A 20956-nucleotide genomic window follows, 5' to 3' on the forward strand; every position below is an offset into this window, starting at 1 on the left:
AGTAGTTTTTTTACTGTGTATACTATTGTTGCTCACATACACCCGTGACATAGAGATGGCCTTGCGGTTCGCCCGGCGTTCATTTCGCGGAGAACTTTGCGTGTTCGCGATTCGCCGAACATGCGAACATATGGAGAAATTCGCACCCGCCATATTCTTTTACATTGTGAAGAACTTGACCCATGAAACATCCATCAGGTGGTACAGGACAGCCAATTGAGACATTTCAGCATATGGACATACCCCCTACCTTATAAATAAATCTGATCTGGCCGCCATTTTAGATTCAGTGTTTTGCCAGTGTAGGGAGAGGTTGCTGTGTGGAGCAGGGACAGGCTGTTAGGGACACCAAACGCTAGCTAATAGGGCCACAAAAGTCATTTTAAGGACTAGTATAGGTGTGCTATCTACAGTCGTGGCCAAAAGTTTTGAGAATGACAAAAATAGTAGTTTTCACAAAGTTTGCTGCTAAACTGCTTTTAGATCTTTGTTTCAGTTGTTTCTGTGATGTAGTAAAATATAATTACACGCACTTCATACGTTTCAAAGGCTTTTATCGACAATTACATGACATTTATGCAAAGAGTCAGTATTTGCAGTGTTGGCCCTTCTTTTTCAGGACCTCTGCAATTCGACTGGGCATGCTCTCAATCAACTTCTGGGCCAATTCCTGACTGATAGCAACCCATTATTTCATAATCATTTCTTGGAGTTTGTCAGAATTAGTGGGTTTTTGTTTGTCCACCCGCCTCTTGAGGATTGACCACAAGTTCTCAAAGGGATTAAGATCTGGGGAGTTTCCAGGCCATGGACCCAAAATGTCAACGTTTTGTTCCCGAGCCACTTAGTTATCACTTTTGCCTTATGGCACGGTGCTCCATCGTGCTGGAAAATGCATTGTTCTTCACCAAACTGTTGTTGGATTGTTGGAAGAAGTTGCTGTTGGGGGGTGTTTTGGTACTATTCTTTATTCATGACTGTGTTTTTGGGCAAAATTGTGAGTGAGCCCACTCCCTTGGATGAGAAGCAACCCCACACATGAATGGTCTCAGGATGCTTTACTGTTGGCATGACACAGGACTGGTGGTAGCGCTCACCTTTTCTTCTCCGGACAAGCCTTTTTCCAGATGCCCCAAAAAATCGGAAAGAGGCTTCATCGGAGAATATGACTTTGCCCCAGTCCTCAGCAGTCCATTCACCATACTTTCTGCAGAAGATCAATCTGTCCCTGATGTTTTTTTTGGAGAGAAGTGGCTTCTTTGCTGCCCTTTTTGACACCAGGCCATCTTCCAAAAGTCTTCGCCTCACTGTGCGTGCAGATGCGCTCACACCTGCCTGCTGCCATTCCTGAGCAAGCTCTGCACTGGTGGCACTCCGATCCCGCAGCTGAATCCTCTTTAGGAAACGATCCTGGCGCTTGCTGGACTTTCTTGGACGCCCTGAAGCCTTCTTAACAAGAATTGAACCTCTTTCCTTGAAGTTCTTGATGATCCTATAAATTGTTGATTGAGGTGCAATCTTAGTAGCCACAATATCCTTGCCTGTGAAGCCATTTTTATGCAACGCAATGATGGCTGCACGCGTTTCTTTGCAGGTCACCATGGTTAACAATGGAAGAACAATGATTTCATGCATCACCCTCATTTTAACATGTCAAGTCTGCCATTTTAACCCAATCAGCCTGACATAATGATCTCCAACCTTGTGCTCGTCAACATTCTCACCTGAGTTAACAAGACGATTACTGAAATGATCTCAGCAGGTCCGTTAATGACAGCAATGAAATGCAGTGGAAAGGTTTTTTTGGGATTAAGTTAATTTTCATGGCAAAGAAGGACTATGCAATTTATCTAATCATTCTTCATAACATTCTGGAGTATATGCAAATTGCTATTATAAAAACTTAAGCAGCAACTTTTCCAATTTCCAATTTTTATGTAATTCTCAAAACTTTTGGCCACGACTGTATATGTGTGATACACAGAGGGGTGTGATATACTTATAATATACTTTTATAATGAGTCAAAAACACATAGTGATCACCTGGAAGTCAGGGGCCTAGGGGCTAGGGGCTTACTAGGGCCATTTTTATATAGGGTAAGGTTCCGGAAGGGGTTGCTCTTATCAGGGCGGGTGGTCTGTGGTTAGGCTATCAGGGCCAGAATAGCACCCCCCTGTAGGGCAATATCATGTCACGACCATGGTCATGGTCGTGACTCCTTGGGAGCCGCATGCATTTGCCCGCGGTCTGGTATTGTTGTCAACCACAGGTGAGGGATAGTATCTTGCCTCACGTGTGGTTGCCGCTGGCAACTTGTGGTTGTTGGGCAGTGTAGCAGCCTGAGCTGGTTGCTGGGCGGCTCACTGTCCATGCATGCGGCTGTCTTTGGCAACGTGTAGTTTTGTGTACGCACTTTGTCTGTTTGTTGTGCACGAGGTTATGTTTGTATGCACTGTGACACCTCCCTTCACTTGCGGTTGTCCGCGGCAACGTCTGGTGTTGTGTGCATGTGGTGGCAGTGTCTCGGCCTGCTGGCTGTTACTCAGGACATGGTTGCCACGCATGCCGTTGCCGGCGGTAACAGGTGAGTGTGTTTATGTGCTTTTCCCTTTAAGTGGCTTCACTACCCTGCCTAGTGTAGGAAGGGTTAACTCCCTTTTTTCTGTGTGAACACTGGGTGTGTCTGAGTGTGGGTGTGGCTACTTTGGGCTATAAAGCCTTTCTGGAGACCAGATGCTGAGGGGTACTTCAGCCATGGTTGCTGGAGGTATCCTCCTGGTTATTTACATCTGCCAGTGTGGGCCACCCTTGTGGTCATAAGTTTATGTTACACATGATGTTATGAAGGTGTGTGTTTGGTATGCTTGTTTGGTGCAGCTTATGGTCCTGGGTTCCTGTGTGATGTGTGGTGTGGGCTGTGTCCGCTTGTGTTCTGGACAGCAGCACTTGCACATGGGTTCCAGGCTTTGTTGTCTGTGGCAGGTGGGTGTTGTGCTTGTTGCATTTGCAGCACGCCAGACCTGCAGGGTATTGCGAAGTGAGGTCACGGTTATGGGCAATCGAGGGTTGCTCACTGTATTGGAGAACCCTGGGCAGGCATGCGGCAGTGAAGGAGAGGTAGACACAGTTCCTCTGGGGCACACTCAGTATGTAGGGACCAGGCCTGATGGTGGATGAGGTGCCCTAGATGTTACAGGTATTTTGAGTGCCTGGGGCAAGGTCCCTTTTGCATTCGTGACGCCAGTGCCTGTAACGGTGGCACACCGATTTATAGTTGGAATAAGTGAGGTACACAGGTGGTATAGTGAACCAAACGTTGCTTTACTTAACAGTCCAACTTAGTACATGCAGATGGTAATACAGTCCTTTAGATCACAGTGTTTCACAAGCAGGCTTTATTCCACAAGATGGCAGGTATTGATTATGCAAGATACTCAGAGGGTAAATCCACAACACACTCAGAATCAGGTTGTACCTTTCCTCAGAAATAGTGTACACTGTCCTTTCTAGAACTCCTGTCTGGTTTCAATCCCATGGCCCGGATGCCTAAATGGTGGCTTAAATCCTTGGTATATATATATATCTTCCTCTTGTATTAAATTCTTGCTTTGCTTCCTAAAGCATCTGCCCATCAGTGTTACTTATCTTTGCTTGTAATATCCTGACTTGTCTGATGAAGGGCTGTGGGTTTCTCCCAGGAGGTTCTGTCCTGCAACTGGGGTGTCTCTACTGAGCTAATCCTAGCCTCAGGAGCTTCCGGTGGACGAAGTAACTCCTCTAGTCCCCTGGAATGAACTAACTTCCCCTGTCTGGGCCTACCTATATATGACCAGGGCTCTCTGGCTCCCTCTAACGTCTGGGAGGCTAAACTGCACCCTGACAGGCCTGACACCCAGTTAACATAGGGAAAATGCATACACATGACATTAAATGCAATTCAGACACATTAACCCCTTTTGTGCAGTGCCCACCTTTACCTAGTGGGACACTACACATTTACCTGCCATTGCCATAAGTTGTTTCTGTTCCCCTTTTCTTGTAGCTTAGCCAGTGAGACTCCTGTTCCTCCGTGCCTAGGAGGAACAGGTCGTCTTACCCTGCTCCTAGTTGAGGGCCACCCTGAGGGCTAGTAGGAATCTTTAGGTTCCGGTGTATGAGCCCACCTACCATCAGGGTCGGCTCATACGGCTAGGAGACAGGGTCAGAGTTAGGGATATGATAGGAGGTGACCTGCTCCCTGAGCTCTGTCCTGGCCTTGCAGCGACCACCATCTTCTGGCATCGCACGGCTGAGGGTTTTCCCCATCCTCAGCCGTGACATATCAGGGACAGTTCTTTGCCCACCCTGTTCTTCAATACCACATCATCATCTAGCCCAGGGATAGATGGTTTTTGCTTTCCCTCCGGGATTTATGGATGTGCACTGGAACCCCCTGGATTGTGGTAGGACATATGGTTTCTGATTTGGTGCCGCCGAGCACCCGATTTAGTGCTGCCGAGCACTTATTGCCTACCACATCTATGCTTTTTGCTTAAAGGGGTTCTGCACTTTGTTCAAGTGCAAGAAAATGCACCTGGGGCGTAAAAACCCAAGGGCAGAATATAGAATATTTGACACAGTCCTGACCTCAGTATCTGAGGAAAGGGATTTAGGAGTAATTATTTCAGAAGACTTAAAGGTGGGAAGACAATGTAATAGAGCAGCACGAAATGCCAGCAGAATGCTTGGATGTATAGGGAGAGGTATAAGCAGTAGAAAGAGTGAAGTGCTTATGCCGCTGTACAGAACACTGGTGAGACCTCACTTGGAGTATTGTGCGCAGTACTGGAGGCCATATCTCCAGAAGGATATAGATACTCTAGAGAGAGTTCAGAGAAGAGCTACTAAACTAGTACATGGATTGCAGGATAAAACTTACCAGGAAAGGTTAAAGGACCTTAATATGTATAGCTTGGAAGAAAGAAGAGACAGAGGGGATATGATAGAAACTTTTAAATACATAAAGGGAATCAACAAGGTAAAGGAAGAGAGCATATTTAAAAGAAGAAAAACTACCACAAGAGGACACAGTTTTAAATTAGAGGGGCAAAGGTTTAAAAGTAATATAAGGAAGTATTACTTTACTGAGAGAGTAGTGGATGCATGGAATAGCCTTCCTGCAGAAGTGGTAGCTGCAAATACAGTGAAGGGGTTTAAGCATGCATGGGATAGGCATAAGGCCATCCTTCATATAAGATAGGGCCGGGGGCTATCCATAGTATTCAGTATATTGGGCAGACTAGATGGGCCAAATGGTTCTTATCTGTCGACACATTCTATGTTTCTATGTCTATGTTTCTATGTTTCTATGTTTTAACTGATGATCTATCCTCTGGATAGATCATCAGCATCTGATCGGCGGGGGTCCGACACCCAGGACCCCCGCCGATCAGCTGTTTGAGAAGGCAGCGGCGCTTCAGCAGCACCGCGGCCTTCTCGCTGTTTACCGCTGGCCCAGTGACGTCACGACTAGTATCAACTAGCGTGGGCGGGGCTAAGCTCTGTTCACTTGAATAGAGCTTAGCCCCACCAACGCTAGTTGATACTAGTCGTGACGTAACTGGGCCAGCGGTAAACAGTGAGAAGACCGTGCCGCTGCTGGAGCGCCGCTGCCGTCTCAAACAGCTGATCGGCAGGGGTCCTGAGTGTCGGACCCCCGTCGATCAGATGCTGATGATCTATCCAGAGGATAGATCATCAGTTAAAACAAAGTGCAGAACCCCTTTAACTTTAATAATTTAATTTATTTTTATTTTGAGGGATATCTTTTCCATTCACACGTCCACAAAATGGGTCCACATCCGTTTCGCAATTTTGCGGAACGGGTGCAGACCCATTCATGTTTAATGGGGCCGGAATGTGCTGTCCGCATCCGCATTTGTGGATCAGCACTTCCGCATCTGTGCTTCTGTTTCTGCAAAAAAATAGAACATGTCCTATTCTTGTCTGCAATTGCAGACAAGATTAGGCATTTTCTATTATAGTGCCGGCGATGTGCAGTCCACAAATTGCGGAATGCACATTGCCGGTGTCTGTGTTTAGCGGATCCGCAAAACACTTACTGACGTGTGCATAGACCCTCATAGTAAAATTATTAAAGGTTACGTTCTATCTTTATGTATATTCTAATGGATTGCCTTCCTTGTACAATGTTATAATATACTTTCTATGTTAAAAAAGTTGTGTGCGGTTCTGCTGCGATACTGCAGGTATATAGAGGGACAAGCGATATTGGAACAAATAATTTCTACTGGTGTAATATACCAGTCGCCCCCCAAAAAAACTGATTGAAGCGGGGTGTTATATACCAATATTCTTTCTTTATAGCGCATTTGGGTACTGTATAGTGCATTTGCACATGCGCGTATGCGAAAATTATATTGCCGATATTTCGCATTAAAAAAATAATAAATGGAGATCGCAAATTCGAATAATACATCTGGTATGTCACTGTCCATGTTGTGGGACTATTTGTGCACTTCTAGTATTATTTCTTGGCTGGAAATATGAGCTGAAGGTTTTTCAGGTTCGCCTGCCATTAAAATGAATGGGACCTGCCGCGAACTTGCAGTTTGTGAACATTTGATCGCGTTCGCACGATCGCGTTTGCGAACCGTCCCGGCAGATGTTCGTCCATCACTAGTGATGATGTATATTTTAAACAAACTAGGTAAGCCACACCTAAGTAGCATAAAAAAACAAAGCACACATTTGTAAAAAAGGAAACTGTCTGTATTGATTGATCATATGTAAGCTATAGTTTAGTCTTTACTTCAGTCTTTACTTGATAAAGAGACAAAGCAAGTAAAACAGGATATAAATGTCATGCAAAAGATGATGTCACAGTTTTTCTGATCCCTCTTCCTGGTGTCTAAAAACATTCCCACAGACCTCAATAAGTCAGCCCCGAACTACTGATTCATATGGCTATGAGCAGTGTTCCCTCTAAGCCTTGGCAGCTGCTGAGCAGAGTCGGCTTAGAGTTTGGCAATGCTTAGTCAACGGTGGATGATATGAAAATCAAATCGTCACATCGATCAAGCATCATGGTTTGGGGCTGCTTTGCTGCGTCAGGGCCTGGACGGATTGCTATCATCGAAGGAAAAATGAATTCCCAAGTTTATCAAGACATTTTGCAGGAGAACTTAAGGCCATCTGTCTACCAGCTGAAGCTCAACAGAAGATGGGTGTTGCAACAGGACAACGACCCAAAGCATAGAAGTAAATCAACAATACAATGGCTTAAACAGAAGAAAATACGCCTTCTGGATTGGCCCAGTCAGAGTCCTGACCACAGCCCGATTGAGATGCTGTGGCATGACCTCAAGAAAGCGATTCACACAAGACATCCCAAGAATATTGCTGAACTGAAACAGTTTTGTAAAGAGGAATGGTCAAGAATTACTCCTGACCATTGCACGTCTGATCTGCAACTACAGGAAACGTTTGGTTGAAGTTATTGCTGCCAAAGGAGGTTCAACCAGTTATTAAATCAAAGGGTTCACATACTTTTTCCACCTGCTATGTGAATGTTTACATGGTGTGTTCAATAAAAACATGGTAACATTTAATTATTTGTGTGTTATTAGTTTAAGCAGACTGTGATTGTCTATTGTTGTGACTTAGATGAAGATCAGATCACATTTTATGACCAATTTGTGCAGAAATTCATATTATTCCAAAGGGTTCACATACTTTTTCTTGCAACTGTATTTACAGTCAGGTCCATAAATATTGGGACACAGACACAATTATATCATTTTTGGCTCTATACACCACCACAATGGATTTGAAATGAAACAAACAAGATGTGCTTTAACTGCAGACTGTCAGCTTTAATTTGAGGGCATTTACATCCAAATCAGGTGAACGGTGTAGGAATTACAACAGTTTGCATATGTGCCTCCCACTTGTTAAGGGACCAAAAGTAATGGGACAATTGGCTGCTCAGCTGTTCCAAGGTCCAGAATTAATTTCAAGTGTGCTATTTTCATTTGGAATCTGTTGCTGTCAACTCTCAAGATGAGATCCAAAGAACTGTCACTATCAGTGAAGCAAGCCATCATTAGGCTGAAAAAACAAAACAAACCCATCAGAGAGATAGCAAAAACATTAGGCATGGCCAAAACAACTGTTTGGAACTTTCTTAAAAAGAAGGAACGTACCGGTGAGCTCAGCAGCACCAAAAGACCCGGAGGTCCACGGAAAACAACTGGTGTGGATGACCGAAGAATTCTTTCCCTGGTGAAGAAAACACCCTTCACAACAGTTGGCCAAATCAAGAACACTCTCCAGGAGGTAGGTGTATGTGTGTCAAAGGCAACAATCAAGAGAAAACTTCACCAGAGTGAATACAGAGGGTTCACCACAAGATGTAAACCATTGGTGAGCCTCAAAGATTAGAGCTTGCCAAATGTCATCTAAAAAAGCCTTCACAGTTCTGGAACATCATTCTATGGACAGATGAGACCAAGATCAAGTTGTACCAGAGTGATGGGAAGAGAATGGAGAAGGAAAGGAACTGCTCATGATCCTAAGCATACCACCTCATCAGTGAAGCATGGTGGTTGTAGTGTCATGGCATGGGCATGTATTGCTGCCAATGGAACTGGTTTTCTTGTATTAATTGATGATGTGACTGCTGACAAAAGCAGCAGGATGAATTCTGAAGTGTTTCGGGCAATATTATCTGCTCATATTCAGCCAAATGCTTCAGAACTCATTGGACGGCGCTTCACAGTATAGATGGACAATGACCCAAAGCATACTGCAAAAGCAACCAAACAGTTTTTTAAGGAAAAGAAGTGGAATGTTATGCAATGGCCAAGTCAATCACCTGACCTGAATTTGATTGAGCATGCATTTCACTTGCTGAAGACAAAACTGAAGGGAAAATGCCCCAAGAACAACCAGGAACTGAAGACGGTTGCAGTAGAGGCCTGGCAGAGCATCACCAGGGATGAAACCCAGCGTCTGGTGATGTCTATGCATTCCAGACTTCAGGCTGTAATTGACTGCAAGGATTTGCAACCAAGTATTAAAAAGTGAAAGTTTGATTTATGATTATTATTCTGTCCCATTACTTTTGGTTCCTTAACAAGTGGGAGGCACATATGCAAACTGTTGTAATTCCTACACCGTTCACCTGATTTGGATGTAAATACTCTCAAATTAAAGCTGATAGTCTGCACTTAAAGCACATCTTGTTTGTTTCATTTCAAATCCATTGTGGTGGTGTATACAGTAGTTCTGCTGTCCATACCATAGTGCTGTGATGTCACAAGTTCACAATACTTCACAACAATACTTAGCGCACCAAACAATAATATGTAGGCAGACCTGCTAAAATGTGAAGTTGCACGTATTGCGCCAAAATATGTGCATCATTAATTGCCGATTTGCGCAATTGCGAATATATTGGAGCACTCTATCTGCATATAAAGCTATTGTAATGTTCTGCCGTGCCAACTATTTTCTCCAGTCTTAGGAAACTTCTAGCAGCTTCGAAAATGTAGCAAAAGTGACCCACGCCAGTATTGCTCGCGCAATACGCGCAAATTACATTGCTGATTTTCGCAATCAAGAAAATAATGGCAAATTCTCAAATTTATGATGAATATTCGCAAAATATTGCAAATTCCAATATTGCCCCTGCCGCTCATCACTAAAGGGGAGTGAGAAACCAGAATTCTACACATTTACATATGTGATAATGTTATTTAAAGGGAACCTGTCACCAGCACTATGCGGCCATCACTAAGGGCAGCATAGTGTAGTGACAGACACTGATTTCAGCGGTCTGTCACTTCTGTGATGGCAGTCAGTATGATGACATGATGAACCTCACAGCATGCGCCAGCGCTGTAAGGGAAATTAGTCCAATAAGACTTGCTGTCCCCCACCTCCGGATGATGAGTGACAGGTTTCTTTTCTATGCACAACAGGAAGAAGGTCTGTGACTCATTGTACCGAGGCAGGACAGAGCAGTGACAGCAAGCTTTATCGGCCTGATCTCTCTTGCAGTGCTGGCATGTACTGTGGTGTTCAGCATGTGAGTACTCTAAAAGTACTGACTGCCATCCCAGATGTGACAGATTGCTGAAATCAGCGTGCCTGTCACTACTAGTGTTGAATAAATCAAAGTCCACCAAATTTCAGGGAATATTAGATTCACTGCAAAGCTGAATTTTCTCGTTCTTTGTGGTAACAAATCCATTTTTCCTGAACGGCGGAAAAAAATAAAAAACATCATACTTACTCATCCATTTGGTCGCGACGAGCCGGCCGCCGCTATGTTGATTGAAGATCTTGAACAAAATCCTATACGCGGTGGCATATGACGTCACCACGCCAGCCGATGTGATGACGTCATCAGGGGCCGCCAGAGATTTTGATCTTCAATCAAGATAGCAGCGGCCGGCTCGTAGAGGTAAGTATGATTTCATTTTTTTACATTTTATTTTCTACTGTGTTATTACTGTCACAGCTATGAACCCACAGCTATGAACAACATCTAAAGGGTTCAATGATTGGGGAGCCACGCAATCACCACTTCCTGTCATTGCACCTGCTACTTACAAAGAAATGCGCTTTGTGATGAAGTAATATGTCACAAAGCAAATTTTTTTGTCAAATTTGTCGAAGTAGCTGAATCGAATTTTATAATAATTTGCTCATCACTACACTATACTATACTATCCACTGTGAGACCAGCATAGTGCAGGTGACAGGTTGCCTTTATTCTAAGAGTTCATCTAAGCCTATAGTCAACTACTCCTGCCCTTTCCACATCTTGACTATTGCACATATTCACAGTTTTTAAAGCAAAGAAGCAGAAATTAAAAAAAAAAATGCAAGATTGTAATCCATTTGTTTTAATAATTCATTCAGCTTCGCATCGGAGGAGACACTTATGTTGATCAATGCCACTGGCTGGAATAAAGATCCTCTGTAACCTAGCAAATGACAGGGAACGATTGTCCCCTTTGTGGAAATCCTGTATATGATTAATCGATCTTGTGCATCCTTTTCTAGTTTTCAATGAGTGGATATATTCATAAACTTGTTTATATAGTTGATGAATAGTCTTCCCAATATAAAACAAATAAAAGTAAAGAAGCCCTACTACTTCTGAAGACTAAACTTTTTCTTCTCCAGACAAAAGCATTTTTGTTCTGTGTCTTTTGAGCGGATTTTACATAGAACGGCTTTTCACCATATTTTTTGCACGGACCATTTATATATTTATACATGTTAATCATGTTGCCCCTTAGACGTCTCTTCTCAAGACAAAATAAATTTGTTTTAATCTATGCTCAGAACTAAGACTCTCCATGGCCACACTAAAGCTTTGTAAAGTGGTAATTTCCCATCCCTGGCCCGCTTAGTCCATGCCTCGTTTAATACATGACAATATCCTGCTTACCTTAGAAGCAGTTGATTGACATTGAATGCGGTTATTTAGTCTGTGATCTACAAGTACAGCCAAATCCTTTCCTGCAAGTGACTCTCCCAGAAGTACTCCCTCTAGTACATATGATGCACGTAGATTATTACCACTCAGATTCATAACTTTACATTTATCCACATTTACCATAATTTGCCAGGTGGATGCCCAAACACTCAGAGTCAAAGTCAGCTTTTAGTTTACAGACATCTTCCATAGACTACATACTAGTCTGATAAAGGCATGGATGTGCCGAAACGTTACTATTTACCTTGCCGTAGCAAATACCTTACTTGCTAAATAAAAAGAATTGTACTTCATACATACTTGGCTGGAGTCTCTGAATTTACCATAGACTACATAGTAATGTTTTATTCCAGAATTTGCTGGAATTTCATTGAATCCATTCTTTCTTATACCCATGAAATATTCCCTGTGCCATTGGCTGCAACCTCGACCCCAAAGCATGATAGATCCACCATGCTTAATGGTTGAAGAGGTGTTATTTTCATGAAATTCTATGTCCTTTTTTCTATAAACATATCTTTGCTCATTGTGGCCAAAGGTTCTATTTTAATCTCATCAGTCCACAGGACTTGTTTCTAGTGTTGATCGAGCACCAAAGTGCTCGGGTGTTTGGGTGCTTGGGTCGAACACCTCGGGATGCTCTGGTGCTCTACCCAGCACCCGAGCACAATGGAATTCAATGGGAGAACCCGAGCATTAAATCAGACACTCTGAAGAGGGGAGAATGTCTGATTCAAATGAAAAGGTCAGAAATTGATGGAAACACCACCGAACTGGTTCGGGAACAGCATGGGGAGGATGTCTGGATGCATCTTGGACTCCCAGGTCGCTGCTGGGAGCGATATTATCCGAGTAGTACGCCATTTTTACAGACTGACAATAATACGCACAAAACCGAAGATAAAATTGATTTTAGAGGAAAAATTGTTAGGAAACATTCTTTCCTGTATATTTACTTGTATATAAAGTGCAAGTGCTGCCAAAAATTACAAGGAAGAGGCACTCTGATACAACCTGTATATCACATAATAGATGGCCTCATTCACATTGTTGTACAATTGTTCAGATAGTGAAACTCCTACACTCATAAAGCCTATGGAAGTGAAAGGGCTTCCAAAAATTACAAGGAACCGGCACTCCAATACACCCTTTATTACACATAAAGGAAGGCATCATACACCCTTGAAAAATTATGATTGGTGGCCTGCTGGTGAGCCTCAAAAACATTAAGAACAAGTGCCTGCTGGTGACCCTCTAAAACATTACGAGCGAGGGCTTACTGCTGAGCTGACCATCTAAAACATTAGGGGTGAGTGCCTGCTGCTGATCTGAGCATCGAAAAATTTATGGGGAAGTGCCTGCTGCTGAGCTGACAATTGAAAAAAATTATGGGCGAGTGCCTGCTGCTCAGCTAACCATTAAAAAAAGTATGGGCGAGGGCCTGCTGGTGAGCTAACCCTCAAAAACATTATGGTTGAGGGCCTGCTGGTAAGCTGACCCTCAAAAACATTATATGTGAAGGCCTGCTGGTGAGCTGACCCTCTAAATGATTGTAGGTGAGGGCCTGCTGGTGAGCTGACCCTGTAAAACATTATGGTTGAGGGCCTGCTGGTGAGCTGAACATTATATGCGAGGGCCTGCAGGTGATGTGACCCTCTAAAAGACTGTAAGTGAGGGCCTGCTGGTGATCTGACCCTCTAAAACATTTTATGCTAGTACCTGCAGTTGAGCTGACCCTCTAAAAGATTGTAGGTGAGGTCCTGCTGGTGAGCTGGCCCTCTAAAAGATTGTAGGTAAGGGCCTGCTGTTGAGCTGACCCTGTAAAACATTATGGTTGAGGGCCTGCTGGTGAGCTGACCCTCAAAAACATTATATGCGAGGGACTGCTGGTGAGTTGACTCTCTAAAAGATTGTAGTTGAGGGCCAGTTGGTGATCTGACCCTGTAAAACATTATGTTTGAGGGCCTGATGGTGAGATGACCCTCAAAAACATTATATGCGAGGACCTTCTGGTGAGCTGACCCTCTAAAAGATTTTAGGTGAGGGCCTGCTGGTGAGCTGACCCTCTAAAACATTACATGCGAGGGCCTGCAGGTGAGCTGGCCCTCTACAACATTTGGAGCGAGGGCAGACTAATAAGAATGTTGATATCATGGAAGAGGAGGAGGAGGAGGAGGAGGAGAAGGATGAGAAAAGGAAGATTGAACCATATACCCTTTTTTGTGGTGGAATACATGTATTCAGTACGTTAATAAAAAAAAAATTTAAAGTGCCTTTATGTTCAGCCACTTTCCTCTAGTGAGTAGAGAAGTCAGGGGCAATCAAGGCCTTGTTCATTTTTATAAGAGTCAACCTGTAAGAATTTTCAGATGACCGGTGGATGCGCTTATCAGTTATTATGCCCCCAGCAGCACTATATACCCGCTCTGATAAAATGCTGGCGGCAAGGCAGGCAGGCACCTCCAAGGTGTAGAGCGCCAGTTCGTGCCACGTGTCAAGCTTGGACGCACAGTAGTTGTAAGGCAGAGAGGGATCATTGAGGACGCTGGCATGGTCTTCTACGTACTCCACCATCTTCTAACATTTTTCCCTCCTTGTGACACTAGGCTGCACATCAGGGTGATGCGTAAAATGCGTGGGTAATGGAAAAGGCAGCCTACTATAAAGTCAGCCATGTGTGCCAGAGTCCCAACAGGCAAGAATTCGCTGTTGTCATCAGGAGGATGGCTCTTAATCTTCTCCTCCTCTTCCTTCTCTTCTGCCCATCCACGCGGAACAGATGGACTTAAAGTTCCATGGGTACTACCCTCTGTAGCAGAGGCAACCGTCTCCTGCAACTCCTCCTCATCATCATCATCATCATCATCATCATCCAATTTGCGCTAAGAAGACGAACTGATGGTGATCTGGCTATCACAATGTGTAATGTCTTCCCCCATTTCCACATGCAAAGTGTCTGCCTTAATTGTCAGCAGCGAGCATTTGAGTAGACATAGAAGTGAGATGGTTACACTGATAATAGCGTTATCACCGCTCACCATCTGTGTTTATTTCTCAAAGTTTCTTAAAACCTCACAGAGGTCAGACATCCATGCCCAATCCTCGCTTGTGAAGAGCGAAAGCTGACTGGAAAGGCAACGACCATGTTGCAGCTGGTATTCTACTACTGCCCTCTGCTGCTCACAAAGCCTGGCCAACATGTGGAATGTCGAGTTCCAGCGCGTGTTCACTTCGCACAACAGTCGGTGAGCTGGAAATTGTAAGCGCTGCTGCAGCGTTGACACACCGGTTGAAGCTGTTGATGATTTGCAGAAATGGGCACACACGGGGCACGCCTTCACCAGTAGCTCAGGCAAATTGGGGTAGGTTTTGAGAAACCACTGAACCACTAAGTTGAAGACGTGGGTTAGGATTGGGATCTGTGTGAGCTTGCCGAGCTCCAAAGTCGCCACCAAGTTACGGCCATTATCAGACACAACCATGCCTGGTTCTAGTTTGTGTGGCGAGAGCCACAGCTCATTCTGGTCCCTTATCCCCTGCCACAGCTCGGAGGCGGTGTGCTGTTTATCAACCAAGCAGATCATCTTAAGCACGGCCTGTTGACGCTTCCCCACTGCAGTGCTACACTGCTTCCAGCTACTGACTGATGGCTGACTGGTGCTGCAAGAGGATAATTCTGAGGTGGAAGTGGAGGAAGAGTCGGAGGAGGAGAAGTGGGTGTTAAAGCCACTAACGTAGGAGGTGGCGGAAACCCTGATGGAATTAGGGCCCGCAATCCTTGGTGTCGGTAGCACCTGTGCCATCCCAGGGTACGACTCGCTCCCGGCCTCCACAACGTTCACCCAGTGTGTTGTGAGGGAAATGTAGCATCCCTGGCCGAAAGCACTTGTCCATGTGTCAGTGGTTAAGTGGACCTTCCCAGTAACTGCGTTGGTCAGGTCACGGGTGATGCTACGGGACACATGCTCGTGTAAGGCGGGCATGGCATACCATGAAAAATAGTGGCAGCTGGGGACTGTGTAACGAGGGACGGCCGCCGACATCAGGCTGCGGAAGGCCTCAGTGTCCACAAGCCTAAATGGCAACATTTACAGGGCCAGTAATTTGGAAAGTTGCTATGGCCTGTGGGTGGGTGGCTGGGTATATTCGCTTGTGTTCAAATACCTGGGGTAAGGACATTTGTACGCTACGCTGGGACACGGAGGTGGATGTGGTCGCTGATGGTGCTCGTGAAGGTCCACATGCAGGGCGGGAGGCATCCGGGCCTGCGCCTTTGACAGGGTATTGGCCAGCACGTAAAACAGGGGAAGAGGAGGCGGTGGTGTAACCCGCAGACACAGATTGTGGACCCAGGCGATGCCATGTGGCGGATCATGCTGGTGGTGGGGAGGTTGCTAGTGTTCACTCCCCTACTCATTTTTGTATGGCACAGGTTGCAAATAAAAAAAAAATTGTCTTCCGCACTTTCCTCAAAAAAGCACCAGACTGCAGAACACCTACCCCTTGGCAAGGGTGTGCTCCAAGGAACAGTTGCGGGTATGTTTGGTGTGGCCCGCCTTCTCCCTTTTGCCACCCCACTGCCTCTTCCAGTCTGTTGTGGTGCTGCGGATCCCTCCACCTCTGTACTACTCTCCTCGCTCGGCTTGCCACCTTCCCAGGTTGGGTCAGTGACTTCATCGTCCACCACCTCCTCTTCCACTACCTCACTCTGCTCATCCTACCGCCTTGTTGACCTAGCAACATCCTCAGTTATTGACAACTGTGTCTCATCCTCATCATCAACCTCTTGAGACACTAATTGCCGTTGACTTATTGGCAACTGTGTCTCATCATCAGCATCCACTTTGTGAAACACTAATTACTGTTCCCCACCGTCATCTTCTTGTGACTGTGGATGCTCAAGAGTTTGGGAATCAGGGCACAAGATCTCATGTCCCTCATCCAGCAGGCTTGTCGAGAGGCCCAAATGAAGGAATGGAGCTGAAAAGATCTCCTCGGAATATCCGAATGTGGGATCACTTGTTTGGCAAGACTCTCCATGGTGGGAGAAAGGAGGATCAGGGTGAGGATTGTGTTGACCAGACTCTTGGCTACTGAGACTGGACTTGGGGGAAGACAGGGTGGTGTTTAACCGACTGGAAGCATTATCTGCTGCAATCCAACAGACCACCTGATCGCACTGGTGTGATTTTGAGAGTGGTGCCCTGCGCCGCCCTGCAAACTGGGACATGAAGCTAGGTTTAATAAATGATTGTTTTTCTTGTGCTCTGGCAGCAGGCACAGTTTCAACACGCCCAGGGCGACGGCTTCTGCGTGCACCATCAGCATCATGGCCACTTCCCTGCCCCTTACTGCTCACCTTCTTCATATTAAATGTTATATATGCTTTAAAGAATGTCACACGTACAGTAGCGTAGGATTTGTAAGTGTATGCGCAAAAAAAAAGAAAAAGTTATTTGGGATATGGAAACGTCACACAGGAGAAATACCGCAGATAATATCGCTGATGTCAGCAGCGGCCAATATAAAATTACAGGGAATGTCACAGGTATTTTGGATGTGGAAACGTTACACAGGAGAAATACTGCAAATAATGTCGCTGATGTCAGCAGCGGCTAATATAAAATTAAAGGGAATGTCACAGGTATTTGGTATGTGTAAATGCTACACAGGAGATGTACCCCAGGTAATGTCACTCTCCTCAGCGGACAACGTCTACAGAAAAAGTACACTGTATGTCACTGATATTTTTTGCATGTGCACACGTTGCACAGGAGATGTAGCGCAGCTAATGTCACTGTCCGCAGTGGACAGCGTCTACAGAAAAAGTACACTGGATGTCACAGATATTTTTGGGATGCGCACACGTTACACAGGAGATGTAGCACAGATAATGTCGCTGTCTGGAGCGGCCTAACTATTGTATGATATTTAGCGCAGGATGCGCTAAAAATATATATTGCTGCTGCCACACACAACAGTCCTTAAAAGGACTTTTTGGCCTGTAAATTTGTATAAATTTTGCGCAGGTTGCGCTAAAAATATATATTGCTGCTGCCACACACAACAATAGTCCTTAAAAATACTTTTGGGTCTGTAAAGTTTTAGCCATTTAGCGCAGGTTGCGCTAAATTTTTTTATTGCTGCTGCTACACACAACAATAGTCCTTTAAAGGACTTTTGGGTCTCTGACAAGTTTTTTAACATACAATTTTTTTTTTTCATTCCCTACACTATATTTCCCTTCTTCAGCACAGCTCTCCCTGACTTACATTGAGCCGAACACGTGTCATCTGGTGCTATATAGCACCAGATGATGCGTTTCGGCCAGCCAATCACTGTAATGCCAGTAACCAACATGGTTACGGCATTGCAGTGAAGGGCAGTACTTACCTGCACGTTTATTGGCTGCATAGCAGCCAACAAACGTGCGAGGAGGAGACTCGAGCATTGCGCTTGAGCACATGCGGTATTCGGCCGAATACCACCATGTGCCGAGCATTGAGATGCTCGAGCCGAACTGGTGTTCGGCCGAGCATGTTCGATCAACACTACTTGTTTCCAAAATGCATCAGGCTGGTTTAGATGTTCTTTTGCAAACTTCTGGCGCTGAATTATGTGATGAGTAGGGATGAGCGAACCCGAACTGTATAGTTCGGGTTCGTACCGAATTTTGGGGTGTCCGTGACACGGACCCGAACATTTTCGTAAAAGCCCGGGTTCGGGTTCGGTGTTCGGCGCTTTCTTGGCGCTTTTTGAAAGGCTGCAAAGCAGCCAATCAACAAGCGTCATACTACTTGGCCCAAGAGGCCATCACAGCCATGCCTACTATTGGCATGGCTGTGATTGGCCAGTGCACCATGTGACCCAGCCTCTATTTAAGCTGGAGTCACGTAGCGCCGCACGTCACTCTGCTATGATCAGTATAGGGAGAGGTTGCAGCTGCGACGTTAGGGCGAGATTAGGCAGATTAACTCCTCCAAAAGACTTCATTCTGTGATCGATCTGCAGCTGTGGATCATTGAAGTGCTATTATTGAGTTGCTCACTTTTTTGAGGCTGCCCAGAGCGTTTTTAGATCACTTTTTTTCTGGGGTGATCGGCGGCCATTTTGTGACTTGTGGTGTGCCAGCACGAGCTATCACCAAGTGTATTTGACCATCGATAGTGTGGTTATTTTGTGCTATATCCTACATCAGCTGCAGGCTGAGCCTGTGTCACCGAAGTGCATTTAACCATCAACAGTCTGGTTATTTTTTGGCCATATACTACATCAGCTGCAGGCTGAGCCTGTGTCACCCAAGTGCATTTAACCATCAACAGTCTGATTATTTTTTGGCCATATACTACATCAGCTGCAGGCTGAGCCTGTGTCACCCAAGTGCATTTAACCATTACAGTGTGGTTATTTTTTGGCCATATATTACATCAGGGGCAAGTTGAGCCTGTCACCCAGCGCCTAAAAAATAGACCTGACATTTCTATTCAACCAAATCTGCACAGTTTTAGCTGGTCAAGTTATTTGTAGTGACCGTAAATGCAGACTTTTTGTTCTGGGTTGAAAAAGCATTCCCAAATTTGCCATTCTGAAAATAACTAGTTTGTGGTATTTGAGGCCTACTTGAAATCTATCCCAAAAAGAAAATCTTATATTGAAGGTATTGATAGTGTCATTCAGAAAAACCTAAGACACACGCTAGCGTGCTGATAGAAGTGTCATTCTGTGATTAAACCTATAACTGTCACACAGCGCAAAAAAAAACAGGTCTCACATCTCTATTCAACCAAATCTGCACAGTTTTAGCTGGTCAAGTTATTTGTAGTGACCGTAAAAGCAGACTTTTTGTTCTGGGTTGAAAAAGCATTCCCAAATTTGCCATTCTGAAAATAACTAGTTTGTGGTATTTGAGGCCTACTTGAAATCTATCCCAAAAATAAAATCTTACATTGAAGGTATTGATAGTGTCATTCAGAAAAACCTAAGACACACGCTAGCGTGCTGATAGAAGTGTCATTCTGTGATTAAACCTATAACTGTCACACAGCGCAAAAAAAAACAGGTCTCACATCTCTATTCAACCAAATCTGCACAGTTTGAGCTGGTCAAGTTATTTGTAGTGACCGTAAAAGCAGACTTTTTGTTCTGGGTTGAAAAAGCATTCCCAAATTTGCCATTCTGAAAATAACTAGTTTGTGGTATTTGAGGCCTACTTGAAATCTATCCCAAAAAGAAAATCTTACATTGAAGGTATTGATAGTGTCATTCAGAAAAACCTAAGACACACGCTAGCGTGCTGATAGAAGTGTCATTCTGTGATTAAACCTATAACTGTCACACAGCGCAAAAAAAAACAGGTCTCACATCTCTATTCAACCAAATCTGCACAGTTTTAGCTGGTCAAGTTATTTGTAGTGACCGTAAAAGCAGACTTTTTGTTCTGGGTTGAAAAAGCATTCCCAAATTTGCCATTCTGAAAATAACTAGTTTGTGGTATTTGAGGCCTACTTGAAATCTATCCCAAAAATAAAATCTTACATTGAAGGTATTGATAGTGTCATTCAGAAAAACCTAAGACACACGCTTGCGTGCTGATAGAAGTGTCATTCTGTGATTAAAACTATAACTGTCACACAGCGCAAAAAAAAAACAGGTCTCACATCTCTATTCAACCAAATCTGCACAGTTTTAGCTGGTCAAGTTATTTGTAGTGACCGTAAAAGCAGACTTTTTGTTCTGGGTTAAAAAAGCATTCCCAAATTTGCCATTCTGAAAATAACTAGTTTGTGGTATTTGAGGCCTACTTGAAATCTATCCCAAAAATAAAATCTTACATTGAAGGTATTGATAGTGTCATTTAGAAAAACCTAAGACACACGCTAGCGTGCTGATAGAAGTGTCATTCTGTGATTAAACCTATAACTGTCACACAGCGCAAAAAAAAAACAGGTCTCACATCTCTATTCAACCAAATCTGCACAGTTTTAGCTGGTCAAGTTATTTGTAGTGACCGTAAAAGCAGACTTTTTGTTCTGGGTTGAAAAAGCATTCCCAAATTTGCCATTCTGAAAATAACTAGTTTGTGGTATTTGAGGCCTACTTGAAATCTATCCCAAAAAGAAAATCTTACATTGAAGGTATTGATAGTGTCATTCAGAAAAACCTAAGACACATGCTAGCGTGCTGATAGAAGTGTTATTCTGTGATTAAACCTATAACTGTCACACAGCGCAAAAAAAAAACAGGTCTCACATCTCTATTCAACCAAATCTGCACAGTTTTAGCTGGTCAAGTTATTTGTAGTGACCGTAAAAGCAGACTTTTTGTTCTGGGTTGAAAAAGCATTCCCAAATTTGCCATTCTCAAAATAACTAGTTTGTGGTATTTGAGGCCTACTTGAAATCTATCCCAAAAAGAAAATCTTACATTGAAGGTATTGATAGTGT

The sequence above is a fragment of the Bufo bufo genome, chromosome 2, assembly GCF_905171765.1.
Source record: "Bufo bufo chromosome 2, aBufBuf1.1, whole genome shotgun sequence".
NCBI lineage: Eukaryota > Metazoa > Chordata > Amphibia > Anura > Bufonidae > Bufo > Bufo bufo.